Source organism: Ctenopharyngodon idella, chromosome 14 (genome assembly GCF_019924925.1).
Source record: "Ctenopharyngodon idella isolate HZGC_01 chromosome 14, HZGC01, whole genome shotgun sequence".
Taxonomy (NCBI): domain Eukaryota; kingdom Metazoa; phylum Chordata; class Actinopteri; order Cypriniformes; family Xenocyprididae; genus Ctenopharyngodon; species Ctenopharyngodon idella.
The window spans coordinates 20,213,211-20,232,457 of NC_067233.1; the positions used below are offsets into that span (position 1 = coordinate 20,213,211).

The following is a 19,247-nucleotide window of genomic DNA, read 5'->3' on the forward strand; positions in this document are numbered from 1 at the left end:
AAAGATGCTTTCTAGAGTTTTCAGAGCAGAACCGGTGACATACTTCTTCAAGTAGTATAACTTATCTGCTGAGGAGATATGCCTTTTGTCGATGAGTGATTAGAATGAAGCTTTCCACTCAATAAAGTGAATGGGGTCACCACTGAAGACTGTAGGCTCTGGTATAGGAAGTCTGTTCAGCGTTATACTGTCTTGGTCATCCTTCGCAAGGTAAGACACAGCAGCATTGGGAGGTGGCGATGATGCTTTTTCATTCAGTGTTGGCTTAATCAAGGATGAATACACAGGTTCTTGTATGGGAATGCTTACAGGTTGCTGCAGCCCATCGTTCTGGTAAGCAGAGTGAATGTTTTTTTCCTTGTCATACATTTCTTGTCTTGCTCTAGCTGCTCTTACCTCCTTTACTACTTGTAATCTTTCAAATCACTCCTTTGAGCATCAAGTTCTCTCTTTTGCTTCTCTTCTAGAAGTTGTATTCTTTCCCTTTGTTCTTTTTCCTCCAATATCGTTGTGTATTCTGCAACCTTAGCTGCAAGCTCTGCTGCTGCCTTTATTCGTTTAGCCATCAGGACGGAGTTCAGTAAAGGTTGACTTATGGGCATACTTGACTTGGAGCTGACACGTGAGACTATAGAACCATAGACAGAGCGAGCATAATCTCAATCAAGCAATTCACGAAGACGCTCCATTACTCTTTCACCGTCAAAGTCCCCATCAACACCTGAAATCCTCTCATAAGCAATCTTTACAATTTCCTTTGTCATGGCATCGCATGCATCAATTCGTCTTCTTGTGTCAGTAGATGGAGTAACATAACTTCTAACTCTCATGTATGCATTTATCACACTGTCTCTTTCATTTTCCAATGTGTCTATAAGTGCTGCTAGTTGACTGTCAGGAATGTCTGTTTTCAACTACCCTCTTGCCTTTCGAGCCTCAGATTTCCATTTTTCACATGCATGCATAAGTTTTCTTTTCTGTCTTTTGTGACTCCTCTCTTGGATATGCAAGCATCTTTTCTGTTGGAATTCGTTCACAGACAGAGCGATGTATTTCATCTGTCTTTACACCTTCGAAATGATACTCCATCTCATCATCTGTATCTTTGTTTTTAGAAGGTAGGATTTTTAATGCTTCCATTTCTTTCACAGGAGTGCACGACTTGAATCCTTGGTCTGTCATCATTTACATCAGCAAATGGAATCAATCAGAGCAAACACTTACTGTAGCAGCCCGGCTGAAATAATAAAGATTGTACTATTTCCTTTCTTTGTTTATTGTCCTTATTAACTTCATAACACCTTCACAACACCTTAACAACACAGTCACAACACCGTAAGAGTTAGAAGAGATAACAATATTGGAATTTGTAAATAATTCACATTCATATAAATGAAACAAAACAATCGACTATATAGCAACAAAATTAGGAAATTAATACTAACATTTATCATAAATCAAGCAAACACATAAAATAATCATAAAGACAACACAGCAAAACATCCAGTGTTAAATTAAAGGTGCAATATGTAAAAATTTTGTCCGCTAGAGGTCGCTAGAGGCCTATTCAAAACAATGGCGTAGCTTGATGACGCCAAGTTTGAGCGCGGAATCTTGGGACATGTGGTCTTCACCTCAACGGACGGTGCAACAGAACAGGGATAGGACTCGGGAAGAAATCATGTTCATGGATGCGATTTTTAACGTTATTGTAGTATGAAGCAGAGCAGGACCGAGTGTTGTGGGAGCTGAATGAGGCCGCTGGAGCGATTGCGCAACACACGCCTCACGAGCAGCGGAACTTTTATTATGCCACAGTCGCCGGCGCCGCTTCCGCTTTTCCGGTCATGAGTATGAGGTAACGTGGCTCTGTTTATTATATTAGATACATTTGAGTGTGTTGAAAATGATGTTATAATGTTACTCTGTGTGTTCGCTCGGCGGCTGCTGTGAGACATGTTTGAGACACACTGCAGTAAGATAGATCGATTTTGAATATCATATTAAATGCTGGATGGCTTGTGTTGATAAATGGCACGCAATTCATTTTAAAACGTATTGTATGATAGAGAAAATTCTGTATTACTGTTACTAAAAATAAAGCTGCATCTGATTATGCTATGTTAGCTACTTGACAACATAGTGTTTTTCTCTGAGGCATGGTAAAGCATGGTACTTTAAAAGAAAATTAGATTTAAACAATAAGACTAAACGTGTTGAGCTATATAACAACAATTAGTTTTCTGTCTATAAATATATCAAAGCAGTTGTTGCCTTGTCTATTAAAAAGTGTAATATATTAAAGCGTCTTTGGTGTTTCGATGGTTTCTACAAAATAAAATGGAAACCGAGGCAGACCGAAGGTTAACGCGGGTATGACGCAATTGACAGGCGACTCCTCACACGTCCCGGAGCCTTATTTAAAATTAGTTGGAATAGTTGGAAACGTTTGGGATATTATAAGAACTCAAGTTAACAAAATATATAACACTGGCCTAGTGGTTTCTGGATATTTTACTGCAAAAATATTACATATTGCACCTTTAACACTTCCAGTGTCACCCGGTGTTTATATAATCCGGTGTGGATTATATAAACACTGGCAATGTTAATTTACCACTAACAGTGTTCATTTGACACTGGAGGTTTTACTGTGAAGATACGCTTTATATATGAGCACAGAAATATACATGAATACCTTGTACTCCTTTCCAACCAGGTGCCAAACAACAAAGACAAAGACAAGAAAATAATAAAAATAATTAAAAAAATTACAAAAATAAAACAACAAACAGTGACTAGATGCCTAAATTCATTTGAAAGTGTCCTTAATACTATAATTAAACACTGAATCCATGACCGCAGCCGTCTTTCAGAATAAAGGTCTAGAGAAAAAAAAAAAAAAAAGAATAAAGGTCTAGGCATAATAACTTAAAGCAGGCAAATAACATTTCAAAATAAAATAAACAAAACTCTTATTAAGAAAATATAGAATTACGATAAATAATATGAGAATAGTATATTAATACCCAAAACTAATTCAAATGACTGAGGGTTATTTACATAATGTGTGACGCATTGCAGAGCAGTGCAAGACGAGCATTTGTGGTTAAAAAGTATATAAATTTATATATTTTTTTTTAGAAAATGACAGAACGTTTCGCTAGACAAGACCCTTATTCCATGGCTGGGATCATGTAGAGCCCTTTGAAGCTGCACTGAAACTGCAATTTGGACCTTCAACCCGTTGTACCCTGGTAAAGTCCACTATATGGAGAAAAATCCTGGAATGTTTTCCTCAAAAACCTTAATTTCTTTTTGACTGAAGAAAGAAAGACATAAACATCTTTGATGGCATGGGGGTGAGTAAATTATAAGGAATTTTAATTCTGAAGTCCCTGTTTCGGAACAAAGCAAATGATCTACAGGTCTGAAAATGCCCTTCAATGGATTTTGTAGCTGAAGATCTTGCATTAGACTATCACACACACACACACACACACACACACACACACACACACATTCTTAGCAGTACTGTAGATATTATGGTCTTGTCAGGCTTTTCAAATGTCAAGGGATGACTGGTTCCTGTTCACTGGGCTGACACTGCACAGCTGAACCAAAACCTTTCCTCCATAAACCAGCCAAAATGAGCACCCCAGTTCACCTTCAGCATCTCAACATCTCCCATATCCTTCTCTCCCCTATAATTCCGCAATTCCTCTGCCCACCATTAAATAAACAGTTCATCATTGGTGAGTAAATGTGTGTTCACCTCTCTGACATTTTGCAGGTGAAAGATGGGATTGCATGTGACAAAGTACGATGAATGATCCAGGAATAATGATGACAAAATAAACATCCAAAGCTATTAGTAGATAGAGTTAGAGTTAGTAAATGATCCAACCCTAAATAACTGCATTCCAAACAGTCTTTTTTATAGATCATTTTATAATATGGAAGTGTATAGTGTTATACAAATCTGGACAGTAGACACCACCAGAATAATCACCTCGTCCATTGTGGAACTTCAGTTTTGCTTTGTTACTAAGTTACGAATCTCCACCCTTGCAGAGGTCACTGCCTAACCAAGGAGCATGCTATTGGTTGGTCCTTTGAGTTTGTGTGTCAAAGTTTACCAAACTTGAACCTAATGCAGAATTCATACAATGAAATTAGGCACAATTTTTTTTTTACTTGCACCAATTTACTTTGAAATGACTGGATTTCAATGAGCAACAGTAAATGTGACCGTAAATCATGATGTGTGTGCCTTAAATCATGTCAGATTTAAAGGTATAGCTCACCCAAAAATGAAAATTCTGTCATTAATTACTCTCCCTCATGTCATTCCAAATCCATAATACTTTCGTTCATCTTCTGAACACAAATGAAGATCTTTTAATGAAACATGAGAGCTTTCTGTTACTCTGTTGACAGCTACACAACTACAATTCATATGTGAATAAAAGCCTAAATTCAATCTGTTCATCATAGAAAGTGATCGGGTCTCTTCAGAAAATTTGGACTATTCAATTCATATGGATTGGTTTTACGATCTCTTAATGAAGTTTTTGAAGCGTCAAAATGTCAGTTGCGTAGCTGTCTCTGTCAATTCTATTGATCTAGAACCAGTGATCTTTTGAATATGCACTAATGTTTGAATATGCTCAAAATGAGATTTTACAGTCTCAGTAGAGTAGATTTTCTGTGCATAACTACTTTAATATCAGACATTTCCTTACAAAATAGTTATATGACTCCGGAAGACTGAATATATAGCGCATGATTGTATTAAGTTCTTTCATCGTGCTTTTCTTGTAGCTTGACAGATGCCAGTTAATTTACACAAGATATTTTTGATAAGTTTTTTAAAACATTTATAATGTTACTTAAGATTTCTATTTTAAATAAATGCTGTTCTTTTGAACTTTCTATTCATCAAAGAAACCTGAATAAAATGTATAGACAACAAAAAAATATTATATATTGATAATAATGAGAAATGTTTCTTGAGGAGCAAATCAGCATTTTAGGATGATGTCTGAAGTAAATTATATTTTTAAAAACATTAAAATAGAAAACGGTTATTTTAAATTGTAACAATATTTCACAATATTAGTTGTTGTTTTATGTAAAATAAATGCACCTCTTATTAATGCTCCTTTTATGGTCTACAGAAGAAAGAAAGTCATACGGAACATCATGAGGGTGAGGAAACAATGGCATTTTTAACACCCTCTCTATTTATTCTAACGCCGTAGTGCCAACTTATTGTAACTATATTCATCATTCTATCCATGTTGTACCCCATCTTTCCCTCTCTCCTGCTGACTCAGCTTCTTTTAACTGCTTTCCTCACCTGGCCGTCCCCATGGAGTTTACTCACAATGCCTTGTGCCAGCACTACAGCTCCTCCCCCCTTCCCCAATCTAGACTAACCAGTTCTCTAAACACCCCCAGACGTCTTTACATTCACCCTGCTATCTTGCAGGCTCTTTTTGTCCGTGTGTGTTTCTGTTTGGACATTTTTGCTGGCCTCCAGCCAGTGTGTATTGTGTGGTGAGAAAACAGTGGTTCAGGACAGGCCTCTGGGAAACTGGCTGTGTCTCTTTTATTCTCATCTCTGGACTGAAGACCCAAAAATGACCAATCACATTCAGTCCATGCTGTCCCCTGGCTCTGTCTCTGCTTGCTAAGTATCCCCGAGGCCAGTCTCTCCCTCCTCTTCCCATGTCTCCCATCTCTGTCACACTCTATTTTCTCTCTCTGACCATCCATCAATCATTTCTTTACATCACGTTCTCCATTCACCATACATCCATCAGTGAGCCCACCCACCCATCTGTCCCTCCCAGCCACCATATCTTCATTTCTTGAAAAGAATAGTTCATCTAAAAATGAAATTTATTTACTATTTATGGTAACACTTTACAAGGTTTCATTTACTAACAATGAACAGTCCTTCTATAGCATTTATTATTTATTAAAAATGTAAAGTTCAACAATTAGTAATACATTTTTAAAATCAAGTTGTATCTGTGTATTAGTTAATGCACTGTGAACTATCATGAACAATGAACAATAGTATTTTAAGTAACAAAGATTAATAAATGCTGTAAACATGGCTTATTTATAGTTTTTTTTTTTTTTTTAGCTAGTGCATTAACTAACATTAAAGGCACAATATGTAATTTTCGCCGCTAGAGGTCACTTATTCAAAACATTACAAAGGCGTACATAGGCGGAGCGTGTGTAAGGCTGGGGAAAGGCTTAGCCTTCCCCTGGCCATGGGTCAAAAATTAATGGGGGCTTGGCCAAAAATGCACCTGCACATTTAATCTACTAATAAAGATAAAATGAAAATTAAATAAAGTGTCAATTGTGGCATTAAATATATATTTCTGCTCATGTTGCGTTATACTTTTTACACGTTTTACAGTGTTGCGCACTAATCACACACAATTCTGTTGACATTATAATTGCAATGGCCATATAGAGGCGTTCAGATTAGTCATCGCTGAAACCTGAGTTTTGTTCAGTGCGCGAGCTGAACACGGAATTCTGACTGATGCCGTTTCATTATTATTATTACATTTTTATTTGACATGGACATCACAGTTACTTTGGACGAACCATATGCACTTGCTTAAGTATTTAGCACACATGCTAATTTTCAACACCAGTCCACGGGAGACTTTTCAGAGAGCAAAAAAGAAAGTGTCCATGATGTGTAACTCCATTTTTATCTGAGCAAAACCATGTATGAGATTTCAGCGCTTTGACGGAGGAGAAAATTGTTAGTCAACATCAATTTTAAATCTCAGTCCATGCTTTATGCAAAGCTGTTTTATAGCTATAAGCTATTTTTCTAAATTTCTTCTTTTGTGTTCCATAGAGAAAATAGAGGCATACCGGTTTGAATTTACACGAGGGTGAAATTAACTCATCTAACTCTAACTCATCATTCCACACTCTTAAAAATAAAGGTTCTTTATTGACTTTGATGGTTCCATGAAGAACCTTTACATCCTTGGAACCTATACATCATTGCACAAAAAATTCTTTATAGTAGAAAAAGTTTCTTTACATTTTTAAAATGTTCTTCACACTAAGAAAAATATGGTTCTTTCAAGAACTGATCACTGTATGATTCTTTAGGGAACCAAAAATGGTTCTTCTATGGCATCATTGCTAAAAACCCTCTTTTGGAACCTTTATTTTTAAGAGTGCATATTTATCCTCCAGTCTGTCTATCTATCTATCCACCCATCCATCCACGGTACAATAGTTTCCATCTGTTTAAGCTCTATAACACCTTTCTTCCATTCTCACTCTTCCCCCCAAAAAACACCTCCATTTGTGTCTCCTCTCATCCCCCCATTTCTGTATTCTGACACTCCACCTTACTGCGACATTCCCAACACAGACAGTCCATCAGGAATCCTCCTGCTGTCGAGCCGGGATGTCCCACCCCCAACCTGCCTCCACCGGATCCCATGGGATGAAGGGATGGAGGAGGAAGAGGGTGGAGGTCTGATGAATAAGTGATTAAGATTGACAGTGTCTGGGGGTCTACTGTTGTGGTCTTTCTGATCCCAGGCCACAATTTTCATTTTCTCTCGCTCAACTACACAAGCAGAACCCATAAACCCACCCTCAGGTCCCTGAAGTATCATTAGCACAGGTGAATGGTATGTTTTTCTTTTTCTCTCTCTATCTTTCTCTCTAATGCAGGTTTTCTTTCCAGTTTCTCCTTGGATGAACATCAGGATGACAGTGTGGGTGTTCACCGGCTTGACGCAAAATGCAAATTAAACAAACAGGAGAGACTTGCCCATTTAGAAAATCTCATATATGGCTTTATTAAAAACTGACAGCTCCCAGTCACCAGATTTTGAGTTAGTGACATTTTGAGCTCTATTCCTCTGTCTTGAAAATGCACACAGACATGTCATCCTAAATAACCATTGTCACATAATCATGCTTATTGTATATACAGGCTTATTGATATCAAATGCATATATAAGATAATAATGTCTAACACCCTTTAACCACCACTTTTTCACAATATTGCACGGCTTCTCATTGCTTAAGGCCATTAAAGGTCAAAGAATCCAATGTATAGATCCATTAATACTCCCTTTTTAAATGCAGACCATCAGTGTTGCCCCCTTTTAGTCACAGATAGAATATCATGTTTCCTATCCATTGTAATAGGGTTTTAAAACACAATTATATGCAAATGGTCTTGATAATTGGAGAAGTGAAAGCACATTATAAGCAAATGTCACATTTTGAAAAGTAAGGGAGAATGAGGGAGAATTTTCACATTATATCTAGGGCTGTATCTCAGTAACTGTAAAGTTTTCAGTCAATTAGTCAATTACATACATGCTTATTCACAACTTTTTTTGAATATTCCATTATCATCATATATTTCTGTGAAAGATGTTGAGTAACAGGATGGAATTTTCACAAGTTCATTCATTGAGAAAATTAACAATGTTTACACACACACACACACACACAAAAAAAAGGGAACATCCAGCTCATAAAGTGCAAACTTCCATTACAACATATTCGCTTACATGATGGATATACAAAGTACTCACCTGTGAAATCCAAACAACATTTGCGACCTGGGCGTCCAAATAATTTACAAATGGATTGGTTTGGATTTTTAACTTTTAACATATTATGTGTTTTATCCTTTGGTAAAATGCTGTTGATCCTTGATTGTGTTTTTCTGTTTTGATGTGTATTTGTATGTTTGTTATTGTAGCTGCTTTCTTGGCCAGGTCACTCTTGTAAAAGAGATGAGTTTTTAACCTGGTTAAATAAAGAATGATGATGATGATGACATATGGCTCCCCATATTATGTAAAAAAAAAAAAAAAAAAAAAAAAAAAAAGTCAGTCTTAGAGTGAATTAGACCTGAGGTATTCCAGAATTTTTCGGATTTTATTTTTTTACGGCTATTTTCCCCATATTATAATTATGCATTGTATTGTGCTGTGTATTAGGGTTAAATGAAAATGCCCTGGCAGAAAATGACTAGTACCATTTCAATTTTTCTACAGATTTTTTTCTTACAGTATAGTTTTTTTCAAGATTGTCCTGAACTTCTTGACCTAGGTCCCAATTCAAAGGTATGCCTGAAATATTGCCTGTCTAAAAATCAAGACATTTTATTTGAGGAACATTCAGGATTTTAAATGAACTACCTTAACCTTATTATTAGATAAATATATATTTTTATTCATTATTGTATTGTGACAAGTGTCAGGACAACAGACAATACTGTTATGATATAGCTAATGCCAGATGGAATTTTTAATTAGATTTTTACAAAAAAAAATGTAATGGTATTATGTGCAACAGACATACAGTACTAGGGCAGTTATTTACATGTTTCTCGGGATTTTCTGAGAATTGCATGATGAAACTGGGACATTCAGATGAAAATAAAATACAAATTATTCTTATTCATGAAAGGTTCTTACTCATTTTTAGAGAAGTGACAACCAACCTTACGATATGCAAATGTATCTTTTTCGTGTCATATTGATTTTGTATTGACATGATGGCTTATAGGCCTGAGACGAATGAGTCTGAATATTTTCGTAAACCCCCAGTGCGCATGAATTGTGCTTTATAATGTATTATTGACGTGGAAAGACTGTGAGTCTGAACTGCTCCTCATCCAGCGCGTCGCGGGGGCACGAGACAGCCGCCGCAGCTCGCGCACTCACTCATACACACAACCGAGCTCTCACGCGCAGCCGGTCGGTCTGTCGGTCGCTGTGCGCTGTCCACGCGGTGGCGAGAGGAAACGGCAGGTGTCAGACTCGGTTCTGATAAGCTTTTTTGCAGAGCTTCCTCCTTAAAACAGCAAATCGATCCGCTCGGATGATATAGGCAGACAAGACGTGCACGCTGCCAAAATTGCTTCATTTGCAGGACGGATTTGAATTGCTTTTTTCTTTTGGCGGTGAGTAGCCTATATTATATCTCATATTCATCTGGGACGCTTATAACTGGGTTATCTGGTGCATCACAAACGGTTTCGTATTTTATGCTCATGTCAATGCTTTTGCTCTTTGATGCGCATTTAAAGCTTACATGTTAAGTTGCATGCATTTGCTGTGCCGGCCGTTATTTTCTATATAGTATGCATGAAAATGCAACGTGTTTTCAGGTTATATGTGTGTCCTGTGTGTTTTTAAATGCTAGAGAGAGAGCCCTTCTGTTTTATATGTAGGACGAGGTGCTCTTGAAAAGCTTCTGGGGTCTATTTTGGAAGGAAGAAAGCACCAGCCGAAGCCTTTTGAGAGAGCGCAGTGTCTCCCAGCCATCCTGTTGTCATGGTTACTGCACTGGGAGGCTGGGGATAATATGGCTGCGATTCAGGCTCACTGTGTATGTATGTGTGTTTTACTCCACGATGCCTTAAACACAAGGACCCACTGCATGTTAGACAGCCTGTATTTAAGACAAAACCTGGTTTGAACAGTTGCGGAGTATCTGTCCAAGTCATTTGTAATATGCAGCTTTATGCATGCTGTATGGTTGGAAATGATGATGCATGTGAAATGCATGCAGTTTTATGTCAGACGATGCTATGCAATTGCAATGCTTAGTTATCTATTGTTACCCCAACTATCTTAATGTACTCGTCACTGGGAATATAGGCGTCAGACAACCAGACATACCAGTGCCAGACGAGACACAAGACGGCCTAAATGATCAACGATCACTTGTTCTCTCTCTACCTGTTAAAAAGGTGTGTGCGTGTAAGCATCAGCCTGAAGCTGGTGAGCGGATGCGTCTAATGAGATTTATATCCCTGGGATGATTTAAGTGAAGACGTTGTAAGTGATACAGTGACATGATACAATAGGACGTCTGACCTTGACAGCAGTGGAAGTGACAGAACGAGGTGATTTAAATCACATTTACACACGGCTCAGTTGTTCATACTCGTTTACTTGGTGGTCTTCTTCACAGGACCCCTGACGTGTCAGGAAGGGGGGGTGTATCTATTTTGATGCCCCGTAACCCGTTACGCATGAAATTCAATATTACGTAGCCGGCTCCATGTGGGTACGAGTACAACATCGATATATTTAGCGCACTGCAGTTCCCGAGAGAGTTAAATACCGCATGCTGATCATTTGTAATGGTCAGTCTTTGTGTGTGTGTCTGCTTACGCGCGTGTGGCGGTGTCATCTCGCGGCTGAAGAGGGTTAGTGGGTCACGCAGACGTCCGGTATCCAGACTGCATAGAGATGGAGAAGGAGTGTTTGGCTCTCTTTTATGTTAATAGTCCCAGACAGGTAGATTGGATAGGTCAGACTGTGTTGGCTGGGTGGATAGTGTCTCATTTAAACCTCATAATTGTGAAATGCCTCTTATCGTTGCACTACTTATTGTGTGTGCGTTTTTATCGCTGAATCACATTAATATACTTTTAATTAAAACATTTTTATAAGAGCCTCTGACTGAGTAGTGCACCATATACCAATCGGCAGCTGACATGAAATTTCAAGTTGTTCTGTTTTGTGATAAATTGAACTATTTGAAACTAAATAAATTTTTTTGTAAGTAAAAATTGTGTTTATTTAATTTTTATTAATTTGTGACACCACAGGATAATTTAAAAATGACTAGCGAAAGGCAGGTAATTATAACCATATTAACTAAAATAATATTAAATGTTTACAGGACCCAATATACCATATATATATATGAATAATTAATAAACAGGTTTACAGATTTTAATTTTTTACATTGGTTTACTTTACAGTGGTGAGTGCAGCTCTCTGTTCTCTTCTCTGCCTCTTGGCACATCTTGTCAGGCCAAATCGTGCCTTGTTTAATCCAATATGTGAGATTAAGTCAAAAGCTGTCAGAATGTACCAACACATAAAACAAGTGAATTTCACTGCAAAATATCACAGGACAGCCAAGAGGTGGAGGCAGATCTCTCTGAAAGCATGTTAAAGATTTTTTGGGGTGGCAGTTATTGAGTAGAGGATTGTGTGTTGATTTGAAGATTGAAGGCCCTTCTTTGAGTTTATCAGTGACTATATGTGTGTTTAAGAGGCCAGTAGCCACATGAGTGCCGTTGTGTGTAGTGTAAAGAGTGAAGGTGACAGACAGATCCAGTGAAAGTAATTAAACAGAATTGATCACCCTGAAGACCCTACTGTTCTGCTAACAGTACTGGAAGTCTCTTAGTCAATCAGTCAAGTGTGCACACACACAAACACACGTGTACACTATCTGAATAAAATACACTGTAGACTTCTGTTGTTTTTATATAAAGCTAATAATAATGTCCAAACCCTTAACGCTACCCCTGAAAGTCATTATATTTTTCAAGAAAACATAAAATATAATGAAAAATCTCTAGCAAAAATAAAAATGCATTGCTAAAAATAAAAAAATGGCAAAGTAAAAAATTGTTGCACATATATTGCTTTGTGCATGAAATGAAAAAATTCTGCCTGCACTCAATAGATTCAAATTAAGATTCAGAATGAAAAGTCTAATAATAATGTTTTATCGAAATATTTTGAGCTACCTTTCAAAATTTTGAGGTCATTAAAACTTTGTAAATGTTTTTGAAAGTAAAATTTCTTGTTAATGTTGAAATTGAAATATTTTTGTGGATACATTTTTTTAAGGATTCTTTGATGAATAGAAAGTTCAAAAGAACAGCATTTATTTGAACCGAGAAATCTTTAGTAAAAGTATAAATGTTGCTTTTGATCAATTGAATGTGTCCTTGCTGAATAAAAGTATTAATAATATATATATATATATATATATGTCAGTTTTTACATATCATGGATATGTAAAAATCGTTCCAACTGACCAAAAAAAAAAAAAAAATCCTTATTTTTAAGCCCCGTTGTTACTACCGATATAGGCAAATATTGACACATACACACATACGTCACACTCATACACACCCAGTGAGTGATTTGTCATGTAGTTTAGTGGGCGTGTGCTGCTGCTGTAGGAATTATGGGTATCTGGCAGTTACAGAGTGCAGAGGCTCTCAGGAATAGTTTGTGTGACAACAGGGTACTTTAAAGCAGCTGCGCCTGAGTGTGTGTTTGTGTGTGATGGAATCATGCATGTGAGTCTTGATGTGAAAAGATCATCTGCAGCTGGGATGGACTTTGGGTACCGAGCACCCATGCAGAATGTCAAACATTAACCATAACCGTGTTTGAATGAGGAGCCGAGGTCAAAGGTAACTTTCTGAGAGCGTCTTTTGCTAAATGCCACATCAAAATGTTCTGTGTGGTGTCAGACAGTGTGTATTTTTGAAATTCCCATGTCGCAAGCGTTTAGGGGGTATAGACCTTTTTGGAGAGATAACAGGGTGAAGATTAAAATAATGTAGAAAACTACACACAAATTCACACACCGTTGACCTAATTCAATTGAAACAATGTGTAACTGCTACAATTAAGATGAATTGGTGTGTATTCTGTCAAACAGCACTGAATATAGACATAAAGTGATTTCATTTGTTGCCTAATGTAATGGCAGTTTACTATAGAGCTTTAATGTAATGGAAACTAGGGTTTTACTGCAGTTAGTTTCAATCGGATGTTCGGCATTAGAAAACTTTAAACGGCACCGTCTGAGTCAGAGCTGCAGAAGAAAGCGGTTGAGCTTCACATTTAACTCAGAGAATGTTAGACTGTTCCTCGGCCAGAGAGAAGGACATGTGTGCTGTTTATATTCCAGCCTGTGTTTGTCTGTCTATTCGGCTTCATCTGGTAAATGAGTATTAAACATGTCTTGATGTGTCACTAAGCATCTGTCCTGTTCACTCAGTTTAATGAAGAGCCCCATAGCAAATGCTCTGAATATGAATTGGAAAGTCACCCTTCAATGTACTTTATCTCGTTTAATATGCAGAAACAACTACATGCTATTGTTCAAAAGTTTGGGATCAGTAGGATTTTTCCTGTTCAGCAAGAATTTTACTCAGATATTTATTTTGCATTAAATTGATCAAAAGTGATAGTAAAGACATTTATAATGTTACGAAGGATTTCTGTTTCTATTTCGAAGGATTTATCTTATTTTCCACAAAATATTAAGCAGCAAATCAGCATATTAGAAGGATATCTGAAGGACCATGTGACACTGAAAACAGGAGTAAATTACATTTTAAAACATATTCAAATAGAAAACTACAAGTTTCAGCTTCAATGTTAACATGAATTTTAATTTAAAATAGACCCCACTTTCCTTTTTACACACACATTCCTGATCCTATTATGCCAGATTCCTTTGGCCACATTATTTTAATCTTTTTTCAAAATGTAATAACTTTCTCCACTTGAGAATTTAATTTCCATTTGGGCTGTGTGGGCTAGTCATGGGTCGTTTTGCTTGTGTAATGTGACAAATGAACAAAAGACTTGAAAGAGAAATCATTTGTTTCTCATAATTTGTATTTGGCTGTATTATAATGATTTTCTTAATTTAGAATATGATTAAAGATTTCTCAGGGACTTTGCTATTTAAAATATAATATTTTAATTGAACTCTGCTCAAACTAACAAAATGACTTGAATAAAGATGTTCATTTTGCTGAATGAGATTCAAAGATCCAAGTAAGTAAAATTATCTGATCTTCCCATGTCTAGTACAGTATATTGGTTAATGTTTGGCTGATGCTATTCTGTTATCTGTGTCTCTTTTCACAATGCAATTAACATCTAATGGATAAGTCAAGTTTTGTCCAATTGTATTCACTGAATATCCTGTTGTGCTTGGAAATATGTAACATTACAGAAGTAAAATGAGTTGGTGAATGCTGACGTTAACCATGCCGTAATGTGCCACTGAACATCTGTCCTGTCCAGTGCTACTGCCGCCCACCAGGTTTAGGGAAGATTTCTCAGAGCAGCAGTTATAAATCAAAGCAGAATTTAAAATTAGACTCAGACTGACCCTTAAATTCACCCTCAGCAGATGAGAGTTTGATCATTCTGGTCTGTGTGTTGTATTGTAAGTCTGTGTGAGCCTCGAGCATGTGAAACATCAGTGAGGTTTGCTGAGTCAAAGCTAATGCATTCTGCACTTCTGCAGGGCTTATAAAACACAAAGATGACAGCAGATAATGGAGACTGAATCAACTTTTAGTAGTAGTAGTAGTAGTAGTTTATTGTCATTCCAAAACATGCGGTACATGAAAGGAACGAAATTTCGTACTCAGGTCCCAGCAATAACTATAGGTAACAACATTAATAATAGTAATAATAAAATAAAATAATCTGCATTATAAAAGCGTTATTAATGACGATACAAGTCCATCAGACAATAATAAGTAGAATTAAAGCTGCAAGCAGCGATGAAAGGGCCCTCGCACCCAGGGCCACTGCCACCCGGTGGCCTTAGGAAAACAGTGAATAGTGGGCGACATGCATGTAAGCGTGTGGCGAAACATCAAATTTTGTCAGACCGCCATTGACACACCCTTCAATGAAAACTCAAGATCTTCGCAATTCAACATCACAAAGGCCTTTAGATTAGACTGACCAAATATGATGTTTATCTGATTAAAGCTCTAGGAGGAGTTTGTTAAAGAATAACGTCTGGAAATGGCAAAAACTGCAAAAATTTTGCAGAGAAAATTCTGTTGGGTTTACAGATTTTGCACTCAGGGACTTTTTTGTAGGTATTGGGCTGTTACATGTGTCTGCCGAATTTCATACCTGTACGTAAAACGTACTGCAAAGCGCACTTAATTGAAATTTTGTAGGTGGCGCTATCGAGCCATTTTGCCACACCTAATTCTGAAACCCATATCAGACATAAATTTTCACTACTTCTGACGCGTGCAAAGTTTCATGAGTTTTCAAGCATGTTTAGGCCCTCAAAAATGAGATTCATTTTGGAGAAGAAGAAGAATTGACTGAGCAATTACAATAGGGTCCTCACACCATCTGTGCTCGGCCCTAATATATATATATATATATATATATATTCGTGACCTGTTTTGTTTTGCTCTATCCTCTGCTTTCCGCGTTCGTCGATACGTCATATGTCGGGTCAGAGGTCACTCTTCCGCCAGAACTTGACTCACGTACAGCTGTTACCAGAAGCCATTGATTATAGTTTATAAAGTTCAGATTTTTCAAAAGACCCTGTTAATCTCACATGCGTCTCTTCTAAAGTTTCAGAGATCTCTACATTGTTCCCTGATTTGTCAAGAAATCAAAATGTCAAGTCAAGTCAAGTCACCTTTATTTATATAGCGCTTTTTACAATGTAGATTGTGTCAAAGCAGCTTTACATTGATAACTGGTACATTGTTTGGCTGCACAGCATCTCTTAAAGAATAGTGTCAATGCAGGCAGATCAAAAGCACTGTTGAATATCAAATGTCAAGTCAAGTGTCCCCAACTAAGCAAGCCAGAGGCGACAGCGGCAAGGAACCCAAACTCCATCAGGTGACATCAGGTGGCAGACAAGTGGCAAATTGGTGTTAAAATGGAGAAAAAAACCTTGGGAGAAACCAGGCTTAGTCGGGGTGCCAGTTCTCCTCTGGCCAACAGTGCTTTGTTACAATTCAGGTTGCTATCATAAGTCCAATAGGATCGCAACATTAAAAGTATTTATTTCAGTTCCATCCAATTGAGGATCGTATTCATCACGCCGGTATGGACGGTTGTTGAGGAACTGTGTCGTGGCTGTCGTGTCGATGAGGTCTTCACAGGGGATGATCTAGTTGACTCAATCTCTGCTGATACTTCAGGGCTGCGTTGTGGTCGTGTCAAGGTGCAGGTCCTTGGTCTCACCTGGATACGGCCCAGATCCGGTTGACTACGGTGAACCTCGGGATAAACAGAAAGACTAATATTAGCGTAGATGCCATTCTTCTTCTGATGTAACGAGTACATCAGGTGTTATAGGAAGTGTTCCCGGTTCCGGCTGACCTAATTTATGCAGCCTAATAATCCTTTAACGGATTTGGAAATATAAATTGGTAATGTGTTATGTGTATGCCAGGTTAAAGAGATGCGTTTTTAGTCTAGATTTAAACTGACAGAGTGTGTCTGCTTCCCGAACAATGCTAGGAAGATTGTTCCAGAGTTTAGGTGCCAAATAGGAGAAGGATCTACCACCTGCAGTTGATTTTGATATTCTAGGTATTATCAGCTGGCCTGAATTCTGAGATCGCAATAGACGTGAAGGACTATAATGAATTAGGAGCTTGCTCAGGTACTGGGGAGCTAAACCATTTAGTGCTTTGTAAGTAATTAGCAAGATTTTAAAATCTATACGATGTTTAACAGGAAGCCAATGCAGTGTTGACAGAACTGGGCTAATATGGTCATACTTCCTGGTTCTAGTAAGAACTCTAGCTGCTGCATTTTGTACGAGCTGTAGTTTATTTATCAGGCGAGCAGAACAACCACCCAGTAGAGCGTTACAGTAATCTAGCCTTGAGGTCATGAACGCATGAACTAACTGTTCTGCATTTTTCATTGAGAGCATATGTCGTAGTTTAGATATATTTTTAAGATGGAAGAATGCGGTTTTACAGATGCTAGTAACATGGCCTTCAAATGAAAGATTGGTATCAAAAAGCACACCCAGGTTCCTAACTGACGACGAAGACTTAACAGAGCAGCCATCAAGTGTTAGACAATATTCTAGGTTATTACGTGAAGAAGTTTTTGGTCCAAAAATTAGAATCTCTGTTTTTTCTGAATTTAGTAGTAGGAAATTACTGGTCATCCAATTTTTTATATCAGCTATGCATTCCGTTAATTTTGTGAATTGGTAAGTTTCGTCAGGGCGCGAAGAAATATAGAGCTGAGTATCATCAGCGTAACAGTGAAAACTAACGCCATGCTTCCTAATGATATCTCCCAAGGGTAGCATGTACAGAGTGAACAGTAACGGTCCTAGTACTGAGCCTTGTGGTACTCCATATTGAACTTGTGATCGATATGACATGTCTTCGTTTACTACTACAAACTGATAACGGTCAGATAAGTATGATTTGAACCATGACAATGCAATTCCACTAATGCCAACATAATTTTCGAGTCTATTTAAAAGAATATTGTGATCAATAGTGTCAAATGCTGCACTAAGATCCAGTAACACCAATAGAGAGATACAACCACGATCTGATGATAAGAGCAAATCATTAGTAACTCTAATGAGAGCAGTCTCAGTACTATGGTACGGTCTAAATCCTGACTGGAAATCCTCACAGATACCATTTCTTTCTAAAAAGGAACATAGCTGTGATGATACTGCCTTTTCTAGTATTTTTGAGAGAAAAGTGAGATTTGAGATCGGCCTGTAATTGACTAATTCTCTAGGATCAAGTTGTGGTTTTTTAATAAGAGGTTTAATAATAGCCAGCTTAAAAGTTTTTGGTACGTATCCTAATGATAAAGATGAATTGACGATATTGAGAAGAGGGTCTATGACCTCTGGAAGCATTTCTTTCAATAGCTTAGTCGGTATAGGGTCTAACATACATGTTGTTGATTTTGATGATTTAACAAGTTTAGACAATTCTTCCTCTCCTAAAGCAGTAAATGAATTGAATTTTTCCTCAGGGACACTACAATGCACTATCTGACACGATACTGTAGTAGACGGTTGCATGGTTATTATTTTTTCTCTAATATTATCAATCTTGCAAGTAAAGAAGTTCATAAAGTCATTACTGCTGTGCTCTTTGGAAACATCAGAAGTTGAAGCTTTATTTCTTGTTAATTTAGCCACTGTATCAAATAAATACCTAGGGTTGTGTTTATTTTCTTCTAAGAGTTTAGAAAAATAGGCAGATCTAGCAGATTTTAAGGCCTTTCTGTACTCAATCATTCTCTCTCTCCACGAAATACGAAATACTTCTAGTTTTGATTTCTTCCAGCTGCGCTCCATTTTTCTGGCTGCTAACTTTAGGGCCCGAGTGTGGTCATTGTACCATGGCATTGGATTAATTTCCTTAATCTTTTTTAAACGCAAAGGAGCAACTGAGTCTAATGTGCTGGAAAAGACAGAGGCAATAGTTTCTGTTGCAACATCGAGGTCTTCTAAGCTGTCTGGTATGCTAAGGCGATGAAAATGATCAGGAAGATTATTTATAAAGCAATCTTTAGTGGTAGAAGTGATGGTTCTACCATATTTATGGCATGGAGGCAGTTTAGCCGCCTTGACTAAATGTAGTATACACGAGACTA

The 19,247-nt window shown here is 37.4% G+C and overlaps 1 protein-coding gene and 2 long non-coding RNA genes across 8 annotated transcripts in view; 2 read left to right on the forward strand and 1 right to left on the reverse strand.

The window, feature by feature from the left end:
• Positions 1-8,863, forward strand: part of LOC127494695 (uncharacterized) — a 65,867-nt gene extending 57,004 nt beyond the window's left edge. For 2 of the 5 annotated variants that reach the window (XR_007924941.1, XR_007924942.1), the window contains 2 exons: positions 5,181-5,211; positions 5,340-8,863. This is a non-coding gene — a long non-coding RNA (uncharacterized LOC127494695). Of the gene's footprint in view, positions 1-1,151; positions 1,265-5,180; positions 5,212-5,339 lie in introns of those variants that run through there. The other 3 variants (XR_007924945.1, XR_007924943.1, XR_007924944.1) reach the window with 2 other exon arrangements.
• LOC127494694 (uncharacterized) overlaps positions 1-19,247 on the reverse strand; it is a 447,433-nt gene that overhangs the window by 67,260 nt on the left and 360,926 nt on the right. The gene's annotated exons all lie outside the window — the stretch shown is intronic.
• The window catches only part of psd2 (pleckstrin and Sec7 domain containing 2), a 104,173-nt gene continuing 94,672 nt past the window's right edge, over positions 9,747-19,247 (forward strand). Inside the window, exon 1 of one of the 2 annotated variants that reach the window (XM_051860748.1) lies at positions 9,747-9,994. The gene's annotated coding sequence lies outside the window, so the exon portion shown is untranslated. Of the gene's footprint in view, positions 9,995-13,069; positions 13,268-19,247 lie in introns of those variants that run through there. The other variant, XM_051860747.1, reaches the window with a different exon arrangement.